The sequence below is a fragment of the Oncorhynchus tshawytscha genome, linkage group LG04, assembly GCF_018296145.1.
Source record: "Oncorhynchus tshawytscha isolate Ot180627B linkage group LG04, Otsh_v2.0, whole genome shotgun sequence".
NCBI lineage: Eukaryota > Metazoa > Chordata > Actinopteri > Salmoniformes > Salmonidae > Oncorhynchus > Oncorhynchus tshawytscha.
The window spans coordinates 52,293,134-52,304,464 of NC_056432.1; the positions used below are offsets into that span (position 1 = coordinate 52,293,134).

General features: G+C 42.3%; 1 protein-coding gene across 2 annotated transcripts in view; it reads left to right on the top strand.

Moving 5' to 3' along the window:
- LOC112248971 (kinesin-like protein KIFC3) overlaps positions 1-11,331 on the top strand; it is a 67,942-nt gene that overhangs the window by 13,761 nt on the left and 42,850 nt on the right. The window lies entirely within an intron of this gene.

The window sequence follows — 11,331 nt, forward strand, 5'->3', positions numbered from 1 at the left end:
AATTGGAGGCGTGTAACAAACACAATTTATTATGGAAAATAAGTAACTATTAGGAAGAGTGTGTGTATGGTTGACATAAAGAGAGAGTGAGAGGGATGATGTTCCTGACCACAATTGTATCCTATTTGTTGCTCTGTCTCCCTCTGTTAGTCTGTTCCTCAAGGTCAGTAAAAGCAAGGGAATTGATGTGGAGAGTTGGGGCTCAGCAGCAGGGAGGAAGAGGAGTTTAGAGATGATAGGAGGGATAGAAATGGAGCGAGGGAACATGGAGAGGAAGAGGAGGAAGCAGAGGCAAAGCACAGCCGAGAGGGAGCCTACATTTCCATGGAGTTCCACCATTCACTCTTGTACCACAGAGTGAATGTACCACTGTAAACTTTGGGTCTAAAGTTTACAGTTGCATGGGGTTTAGGAGTTGTTATTAAAAGTGCTCTTTCTACATTTTGTCAGTCTGTACTAAATTTAATTGAGGTTATCTACATTTTTTTTAAATAGTCGCTGAATAGTTATTACAGAAGTAAGAATCGTTGTCAATCAAATAGCCTACTTTGTGGGTTTTCAAATACTTTCTGAATATTGTCCATTGGTCACATTTTGGATAATATTTTTATTAATTATATGTAAATAATATTTAGAACTATAATGTTATACTTGGTACATTGAATAATTTAGGCAAGTGTACTACAATTTAAATATTCTAGGATTTTTTGTTAATTGTTTTTGATAGTGAGTGTCTTTACACAATGGAAGTGTGTTTTTCTTATTGAGATGAATGTGGTGTCATATTAAAACTTCTTAGGGCTGCAATCCCGTTAACGGGATGATATGACAACAGCCAGTGAAAGTGCAGGGTGCCAAATTCAAAACAAATCTCATAATTAAAATTCCTCAAACATACATGTATCTTATACCATTTTTAAAGGTAATCTTGTTGTTAATCCCACCACAGTGTCCGATTTCAAATAGGCTTTACAGCGAAAGCACCACAAAGAATTGTTAGGTGACCATCAACTCACAGAAAAACCCAGCCATTTTTTCAGCCAAAGAGAGGAGTCACAAAAAGCACAAATAGAGATAAAATGAATCACTAACCTTTGATCTTCATCAGATAACACTCATATGACTTCATGTTACACAATACATGTATGTTTTGTTTGATAAAGTTAATATACAAAAATCTCAGTATATATTGGCGCGTTACGTTCACTAGTTCCAAAAACATCCGGTGATATTGCAGAGAGCCACATCATTTTACAGAAATACTCATTATAAATGTCGATAAATACAATTGTTAGACATGGAAATATAGATATACCTCTCCTTAATGCAACCGCTGTGTCAGATTTCAAAAAAACTTTACGGGAAAAAGCAAACCAAGTAATAATCTGCGACGGCGCTCAGAAAATAAATAAAATTATCTGCCATGTTGGAGTCATCAGAAATCACATTATAAATATTCCCTTACCTTTGGATGCTCTTCATCAGAATGCACTCCCAGGAATCCTAGTTCCACAATAAATGCTTGATTTGTTCGATAATGTCCATTATTTATGTCCAAGTAGCTACTTTTGTTAGCGCGTTTAGTACACAGATCCAAACGCTCGTGCAGGTCCATCCGAACATCGGACGAAAACTTCAAAAAGTTATATTACAGGTCGAAGAAACTTGTCAAACTAAGTATAGAATCAATCTTTAGGATGTTATCATAAATCTTCAATAAAGTTCCAACCGGAGAATTCCTATGTCTGTAGAGAAGCCATGGAACGCAGGTCGCTATCATGTGTAATGCGTGTGACCAGGACCTGGCTCTCTACCAGACCACTGACTTCAAACATCTCCCATCCGGCTCCACAACACAGTAGAAGCCTCATTTAATGTTTCTAAAGACGGTTGACATCTAGTGGAAGCCCTAGAAAGTGCAACTTTATCCATATCCCACTGTGTATTCAATAGGGGCTGGGTTGAAAATCGACCAACCTCAGATTTTCCACTTCCTGTTTGGATTTCTTCTCAGGTGTTTGCCTGCCATATGAGTTCTGTTATACTCACAGACATCATTCAAACAGGTTTAGAAACTTCAGAGTGTGTTCTAGCCAATACTAATAATATGCATATATTAGCAACTGGGACTGAGGAGCAGGCCGTTGACTCTGGGCACCTTTCGTCCAAGCTACTCAATACTGCCCCTGCAGCCATAAGAAGTTAAAGAAGAGCTTGTGTTCTTAAAAATAAGTTGTAATTATTTGTTCTTTGTTTTTGAGCTAGCTCTGTTTTGAAATGTGTGAGAAAATGAGCTTTATCTTGAAAATTCTCAGGTCGACATTCCTGCAGTTAGCATTCCAATTGCACACTCCCTGAACATGAGACATCTGTTGTGACAAAACTGCACATTTTAGACTGGCCTTTTATTGTCCCCAGTACAAGGTGCACCTGTGTAACGATCACACTGTTTAATCCGCTTCTTGGTATGCCACACTTGTCAGAAGGATGGATTGTTTTGGCAATGGAGAAATGCTCACTAGCAGGGATGTAAACACATTTGTGCACAACATTTTAGAGAAATAAGCTTTTTTTTCTGTATAAAACATTTCTGGGATCTTTTATTTCACTTCATAAAACATTGAGATGGTTTGGGATGAGATGGACCGCAGAGTGAAGGAAAAGCAGCCAACAAGTGCTCAGCATATGTGGGAACTCCTTCAAGACTGTTCCAGGTGAAGCTGGTTGACAGAATGTCAAGAGTGTGCAAAGCTGTCAAAGGTGGCTACTTTGAAGAATCTCAAATATTAAAAACTATTTAGATGTATCACTTTGTTGGTTACTACATGATTCCATGTGTTATTTCATTAGTGTTGATGTCTTCACAATTATTGTACAATGTAGAAAATAGTCAAAAGAAAAAAAACCTTGAATGTGTAGGTTTGTCCAAACTTGACTGGTACTGTATGTACACTATCGTTCAAAAGTTTGGGGTCACTTAGATGTCTTTGTTTTTGAAAGAAACACGTTTATTTGTCCATTTAAAATAAGATCAAATTGATCAGAAATACAGTGTAGACGTTGTAAATGACTTGTCGCTGGAAACTGTTTAAAAAAAAAAAAAAAGATTTAATGGATATCTACATAGGCGTACAGAGGCCCATTATCAGCAACCATCACTCCTGTGTTCCAATGGCACGTTGTGTTAGCTAATCCAAGTTTATCATTTTAAAAGGCTAATTGATCACTAGAAAAGACTTTTGCAATTATGTTAGCACAGCTGAAAACTGTTGTCCTGATTGAAGAAGCAATAAAACTGTCTGCCTTTTAGACTAGTTGAGTAGCTGGAGCATCAGCATTTGTGGGTTTGAAAACAGGCTCAAAATGGCCAGACAAAAGACCATTCTTCTGAAACTCGTCAGTCTATTCTTATTCTGAGAAATGAAGGCTGTTCCATGTGAGAAATTGGCAAGAAACTGAAGATCTCGTACACTGATGTGTACTACTCCCTTCACAGAACAGCGCAAACTGGCCCTAACCAGAATAGAAAGAGGAGTGGGAGGCCCCGGTGCACAAATGATCAAGAGGACAAGGGCATTAGTGTCTAGTTTGAGAAACGGATGCCTCAAGTCCTCAACTGGCAGCTTCATTAAATAGTACCCGCAAAACACCAGTCTCAACGTCAACAGCAAAGAGGCAACTCCGGGATGCTGGCCTTCTAGGCAGAGTTCCTGTGCCCAGTGTCTGTGTACTTTTGCCCATCTTTCTTTTTATTGGCCAGTCTGAGATGTGGCTTTTTCTTTGCATCTCTGCATAGAAGGCCAGCATCCCGGAGTCACCTCTTCACTGTTGATGTTGAGTCTGGGGAAAGCGCCTCGGATCCACAAATTCCCTTCCACCAGGTGGCTTTTGAGATATTTTGACACAACTGCCATATTGCATCTCCATCTCAAAGCCCTTGCTTGGAAGTGTACTATGCCAGACTGCCAAAAACCTTGCCCTCATCCAGGCCAAAGTGGCGAGACACATAGGCCTTGTTGGTCTCTGCACCAGACAGGATGCTCTTGCCAGCATACTTGAGGTCCAACATACGCTGCAGCGTGTATGAACTTCAGGCAGAAGTCTTTACGCTTTTGGTTGTAATTCAGAACTGTGGTTTCCTCTACTTGGAACAACAGTGGAGTGGGCAGGGCAGTATGGATTTATTCTCTTACATCTGCAAGCAGAGTCTGAACATCAGACAGGATGGCTTTGTCTCCCTCAATCCATGCAATGGCTACTGCTATAGATTTCAGGAGTTTCAGGCTGCTTACCACTCTTTCCCAAAATACATCATCCAGGAGGATCCTCTTGATGGGGCTGTCCATATCGGCAGACTGTGATATGGCCATTTCTTGGAGAGACTCCTCCCCTCCAGTAGACTGTCAAACATGATGACAACACCACCCCAACGGGTGTTGCTGGGCAGCTTCAATGTGGTACTCTTATTCTTCTCACTTTGCTTGGTGAGGTAGATTGCTGCTACAACTTGATGACCCTTCACATACCTAACCATTTCCTTGGCTCTCTTGTAGAGTGTATCCATTGTTTTCAGTGCCATGATGTCCTTGAGGAGCAGATTCAATGCATGAGAAGCACAGCCAATGGGTGTGCTGTGTGGGTAGGGCTCCTCCACTTTAGACCAAGCAGCCTTCATGTTCACGGCTTTGTCTGTCACAAGTGCAAATACCTTCTGTGGTACAAGGTCATTGACTGCCTTCAGCTCATCTGCAATGTAGAGACCGGTGTGTCTTGTCTGTGCTCTTGAAGAACACTGGTTGAGGGGTGGAGATGTAGTTAATTATTCCTTGCCCACAAACATTTGATCACATATCAGAGGTGATTGCAATAGTCTGCTTTCTCTATGATTTGCTTGACCTTCACTTGAACTATGTTGAACTCTGCATCCAGCAAATTTAGAAGATAAATCATGTCTGGTTGGAGGGGTGTATGCTGGGTGAAGAACAGTCAAATCTCTTCCAATACTCATTGCCTATGAGCATCAGTTGAACCAGTTGCATACACAGCTCGAGCAAGACATTCCTCAGCATTTCTTTGACTACGTTCCTACAGAGTCAAAAAAACTTCTGATTCCAGAAGGACTATGATCTGTTGCTATCGATAAGGTGTCTGATTCATCATTTTCACCTCGAATTGAAATGGCGGGAGCGCTGATGATTTGATGGAGTCTTACCCTTTGCAACACTTTACATGGTTCCAAAATGTGATTTTAATCTAACAGCACCTGTTTGCCAGACATAATATGCATGCAGCGCTTGCTTCTTACCTTTTTCTTGATCTCCAGTATTTTCTTCAACTAGTCAAATTCATTCCATGCATCTGACTTCCCCATTACCTCCTGAGCAACTAGTAAACATTCCCCTGTTTTGGAGTTGATTTGTCATGTCCTCTACATCCATTTTTCTGTCAATGTGTTTTGATTTTAAGTTTGTTCTAACTTATTTATTGATGCGATTATGATAGGCTACAGGTCAGGCCCTATTGGTCACGTGCATTTGATGCATACATTTCACGTAAAGAGAGCAATTGTTGAGGGAGGGATTTCGGTAACATTATTTTTGTCTTGGCATGTGAACAGCCATGAGAGGAAGGAACAAGTGTGTCACATATGTCGAAAAAGGCTGCAAGGGCAAGTCGGTTTTCCACACGCCTGTTTGTCTGTAAGGTCGAACCATGTGCTGTAATGGGTTGAGAGTGAAACATGTTAAGGACCAACCAGGCAGGGAGCACAGAGACCGGAAGAGGGGGAGGAGGCAGAACCTCAGGGTTCTCTCTTGTGGGATTTTGGCACTCTTCTTTCCTCCCTCTGTCATACTCCCTAGCCCTTTTTCCCCCTTCACTGTTTCTCAACAGCCTCCCTCTGTCCCTTTTCTCTCTCTCCACCCTCTGGCTGTCTAGCTGCCTCTCCACCCATCGTCTTCCTCTCAAACCTCATCCTTAGTGGTGTGATGTCAGTGGTGTGTTGGCCACACAGGCAGGGATGGTCCACCCTCTAACCTGTTATTAAGTGTGTGCGTGTGTGTGCGTGTGTGTGCCTGTCCCTCCCTGCTGTGTCACTGTAATTTAGCTCTGAAATAGCCCAGTTGAGAAAGATGAAAAGGGTGTGTGTAGTGCATTGTGGGCTAGTCCAAGAGTTAAGATTGAGGCTTTCTGCCGACTGCGCACTGCCTGTTTCTCTCATATCCTCCCCCCACGTTCTTTCTCCCTGACTCTCCCTGCTCCCCTCTCTTTGACTCAACACCGATCCATCCCTAGTCTATCATAATGTCACTATTCCAATAGTATCATGAAATGTTTTTGGCTATCCAGTTTATTTTATTGCACAGTTTTTAACCTGAGCACTGCTGCGCGAGGTAGAGACCCTGTGCTCTATTGCTGGAGCAATGGGTGGGGTTGGTGTGTAGGAGCTGGGAGTGGAGCGGATGTGAGGAAGAGCGCCAACTCCGCTACAGCCAAGACTAGCTAACTTGTAGCAGCCACAATGTTATTTATCATCCCATATAACAGTGCCTGTCTTGACTGGAGTAGCCTAGAGAAACTAGCTAACTACCTAGGCCAATTTGCAGGCTACATGCTGCGCTTTCTCCCCAACCCCATTCAGAGATTGATAAACAATATCCTACCTGTTGGTTGCTCGTTGTAGCCTATTCTTTCTCATTTAACTCAGCTAACTTGTAATTCCATCTTGCATTGCATTAGTGAACTCTCACTTTCTGTTACACATCGAGCCTTTGACTGTGGTGCTGCTTTGATTGGCTGACAAAAACAAGCTACAGAAAGAAGGCTACCGGACATTTTAAGGGGTGCGTGTCATAAAAACTACATTCAAAAGTTTGTTTTGTTAAATTAAGTATTTGTAATGACATGGTTATATCCTTGTAAGTAACAATGTCACATGGATATGTTTATTGTATTTAGAAAAAGCCTTTTCATTGTTAAAATATACTTATTTTTTTAAATGAATACTCACAAGTAATCAAATACTGACGTCCGATCAGATATTCGAATATGCCCATCCCTAATTCAGACTGCCTCGAATACCATATTTGGGTGTGGGGTGACTGAGTTAAAGCCTTTACCTAAAGCCATAAAGTGAAGTGTGGCACATTTTCTCCTGTAAGCTGCTTAAACGCCCACACCAGTAGAAATCCACTTTTTCAAGCTGAAAGATGACGGCCAGAGCTTACCCGTGTTGCACAATGATTTAAGTCAAAAAGTGATAGTTTTAGTCAAAGTATGATACATTTGTGCTTGAAGTGACACATTTGTGTGAATGATATTTGTGCGTCTAACTTTCTCACTCATCATTATTCACGATTCATTCAGGACTACAGTAATCATGGTAGCATCCACATTTACAAACTGCTTAGAAACATTCTATTCTTATTTACAATAATAGTGACTCCAAAACGGCACTACATTATTTACTATTAATTTCTATTAGGCACAAAATAGTCTGAAACACAAATCCAGGAGGTCTAAGCTACTTAACGTGAGACCAACTCACACACCTGAGATCTCCTGCATGCGCGTGCACACACACAGGTTTGCACATTCTCACACTTTAGCACATTCTCTCTTTCATACACACTCACTTACTTCTAGGCCAAGCAAAATGTTTGTTGACTTCCTGGTTGACTCTGTGTAACACCACACCATGTGTCCCACTGTAATTGTTTTGACTTGTCTCTGTAATGTAGACTTGTCTCTGTAATGTAGACTTGTCTCTGTAATGAGATTATGGTTCTTTTTAATTAAATTTTATTTAACCTTTATTTAACTAAGCAAGTCAGTTAATTAAGAAAAATCTTATTTACAATGACGGCCTAGGAACAGTGGGTTAACTGCCTTGTTCAGGGGCAGAAGGACAGATTTTTACCTTGTCAGTTCGGGGATTCGATCTAGCAAGCTTTTGGTTACTGACCCAACACTCTAACCACTAGGCTTTCTGCCGCCCAAACCACTGCAACCACTATAACACTGGAAACCACTAATACCAAACCACTAATACACAGGAAACAAATCTGATCACTCCACCCATGCCTTATCACCTTTTATGGTTTGATTCAAACTTATCAGCCACTTAATCTGCTATTGAACCTCAGACCTTGTTTACTAGTCTCTCTGGCCTTTCCTTACTCTGTTGGTTGTAAGGGTTTACTGTCTGGAGTAGAAAGGTCTATTCTATACTGCCCGATGGTACAGGTCTTAAGTGGTCTTATGTCCAAGATGGCATAGCAGTCAGACGTCCTTTGTCCTCGTTTTGTCATGTCAAAACGAGGACAAAGGACGTATGACTGCTATGCTATCTTGGACATAAGACCTTAAGACCACTTAAGACCTCCCAAATCCAGTCAGCTGATGTTCTGAATGAGCTGCATAATCTGGACCCCTACAAATCAGCCGGGCAAGACAATCAGGACCCTTTCTTTCTAAAATTATCTGCCGAAATTGTTGCAACCCCTATTAACTAGCCTGTTCAACCTCTCTTTCGTGTCGTCTGAGATTCCCAAATATTGGAAAGCAGCTGCGGTCATCCCCCTCTTCAAAGGGGGGGGTGACACTCTTGACCCAAACTGCTACAGACCTATATATATCCTACCCTGCCTTTCTAAGGTCTTCGAAGCCAAGTCAACAAACAGATTACCGACCATTTCGAATCCCACCATACCTTCTCCGCTATGCAATCTGGTTTCGGAGCTAGTCATGGGTGTGCCTCAGCCACGCTCAAGGTTCTAAACGATATCTTAACCGCCATCGATAAGAACCAAAACTGTGCAGCCTTATTCATTGACCTGGCCAAGGCTTTCGACTCTGACAATCACCGCATCCTCATCGGCAGACTCGATAGCCTTGGTTTCTCAAATGATTGCCTCGCCTGGTTCACTAACTATTTCTCTGATAGAGTTCAGTGTGTCAAATCGGAGGGCCTGTTGTCTGGGCCTCTGGCAGTCTCTATGGGGGTGCCACAGGGTTCAATTCTTGGACCGTCTCTTCTCTGGAAACATCAATGATGTCGCTCTTGCTGCTGGTGAGTCTCTGATCCACCTCTACACAGACGACACCATTCTGTATACTTCTGGCCCTTCTTTGGACACTGTGTTAACAACCCTCCAGACGAGCTTCAATGCCATACAACTCTCCTTCCGTGGCCTCCAATTGCTCTTAAATACAAGTAAAACTAAATGCATGCTCTTCAACCGATCGCTGCCTGCACCTGCTCGCCCGTCCAACATCACTACTCTGGACCGTTCTGTCTTAGAATACGGTTCTGTCTTAGAATAACTACAAATACCTAGGTGTCTGGTTAGACTGTAAACTCTCCTTCCAGACTCACATCAAACATCTCCAATCCAAAGTTAAATCTAGAATTGGCTTCCTATTTCGCAACAAAGCCTCCTTCACTCATGCTGCCAAACATGCCCTTGTAAAACTGACCATCCTACCGATCCTCGACTTCGGCGACATCATTTACAAAATAGCCTCCAATACCCTACTCAATAAATTGGATGCAGTCTATCACAGTGCCATCCGTTTTGTCACCAAAGCCCCATATACTACCCACCACTGCGACCTGTACGCCCTTGCTTCATACTCGTCGCCAAACCCACTGGCTCCAAGTCATCTTCAAGACCCTGCTAGGTAAAGTCCCCCCTTATCTCACCTCGCTGGTCACAATAGCAGCACCCACCTGTAGCACGTGCTCCAGCAGGTATATCTCTCTGCTCACCCCCAAAACCAATTCTTACTTTGGCCGTTCTCTGCTGCCAATGACTGGAACGAACTGCAAAAATCTCTGAAACTGGAAACACTTATCCCCCTCACTAGCTTTAAGCATCAGCTGTTAGAGCAGCTCACAGCTTACTGCACCTGTACATAGCCCATCTATAATTTAGCCCAAACAACTACCTCTCCCCCTACTGTATTTATTTATTTTGCTCCTTTGCACCTCCATTATTTCTATCTCTACTTTGCACATTCTTCCACTGCAAATCTACCATTCCAGTGTTTATTTGTATTTTTTTTTTTTTACTTGCTATATTGTATTTACTTCGCACCATGTCCTTTTTTGCCTTTACCTCCCTTATCTCACCTCATTTGCTCACATTGTATATAGGCTCATTTTTCTACTGTACTATTGGCTGTTTGTTTTTACTCCATGTGTAACTCTGTGTTGTTGTTCGTGTCGAACTGCTTTGCTTTATCTTGGCCAGGTCGCAATTGTAAATGAGAACTTGTTCTCAACTTGCCTACCTGGTTAAATAAAGGTGAGATAAATAAATAAATAATAGTGGTGGTGAAATTCTTAACCATTCTGTTTTTGTTAATCAGGTCACTTCCTGTGGTTGCTCAGCTGGCCTGTCACGTGCCATGTATTGTCATGGGTCGCTGAAAGTGCCATTTTGAGTCCCACGATAGTGCTGGTAATTTGGGCCAAAAGGGTGTGGGTAGATTGTGTTACCCAAAAGGTCTGTTGGAACACATTTTGGCATAATATTTGGTCTAATTCCTATTTGGTCGGGGCGAATGGGTCTAGCAATCCAGAAGTTGTGAGGACGCGTCCGGGACAACTTACATTTTATCTAACCCTTGTTCTTAACTTAACCCAATTCAGCTAACCTGCTAGGTAAATTTCCCTGACATTTGTCCTTTTAGTTCCCCTAACCACCAACATAAATTCTCCCCATAATCCTCCTTTGTTATGGTCCAACAAGCAACCTTGTCTCAGAGAAAGATGTATAATGTGGCGTAACATAATATATCATACTAAATGATGTAACGGATTTACAAACAGAAAATTACCCTGAGACCACGATGACTTGGTGGGTCACAACTAGTTTGGGTCACTGGTCTGAGCAGTTTGGAATTCATTCAGTCGTAGTGTCTTATTCATTGTGTGTAGTAGCTCATCCTAGCCAACCTCCGTTCTGGGGTCCCCTCCCCAAGTGTGTGTGTGCCCTGTCCCTTCCCGTCCCCTTCGTTAGGATCCTAAAAGTGACCACTCAACCGGAGGACTTCACCTTTGGCCCCATAGGACCAAGTTAGGCTAGAGAATCACTCCATGTTTACAGTATGTCACAGAACAATGAACCAGAACTGTGAATGACCAGGACCGCTGGGCACAAAGTGACCACGCTGACTGCCGTGGACCTCTCATCACGATTCAACCGATGTGATCGACACTGTCAGTTCCCATTGTAGCCTGGTTCCATAGCTGCACGGTTGTCATGGCGTTACCGTGCAGGGTTGTCACGTACCAGGAAGACTGTCAGGCATACAGGACACCAACTA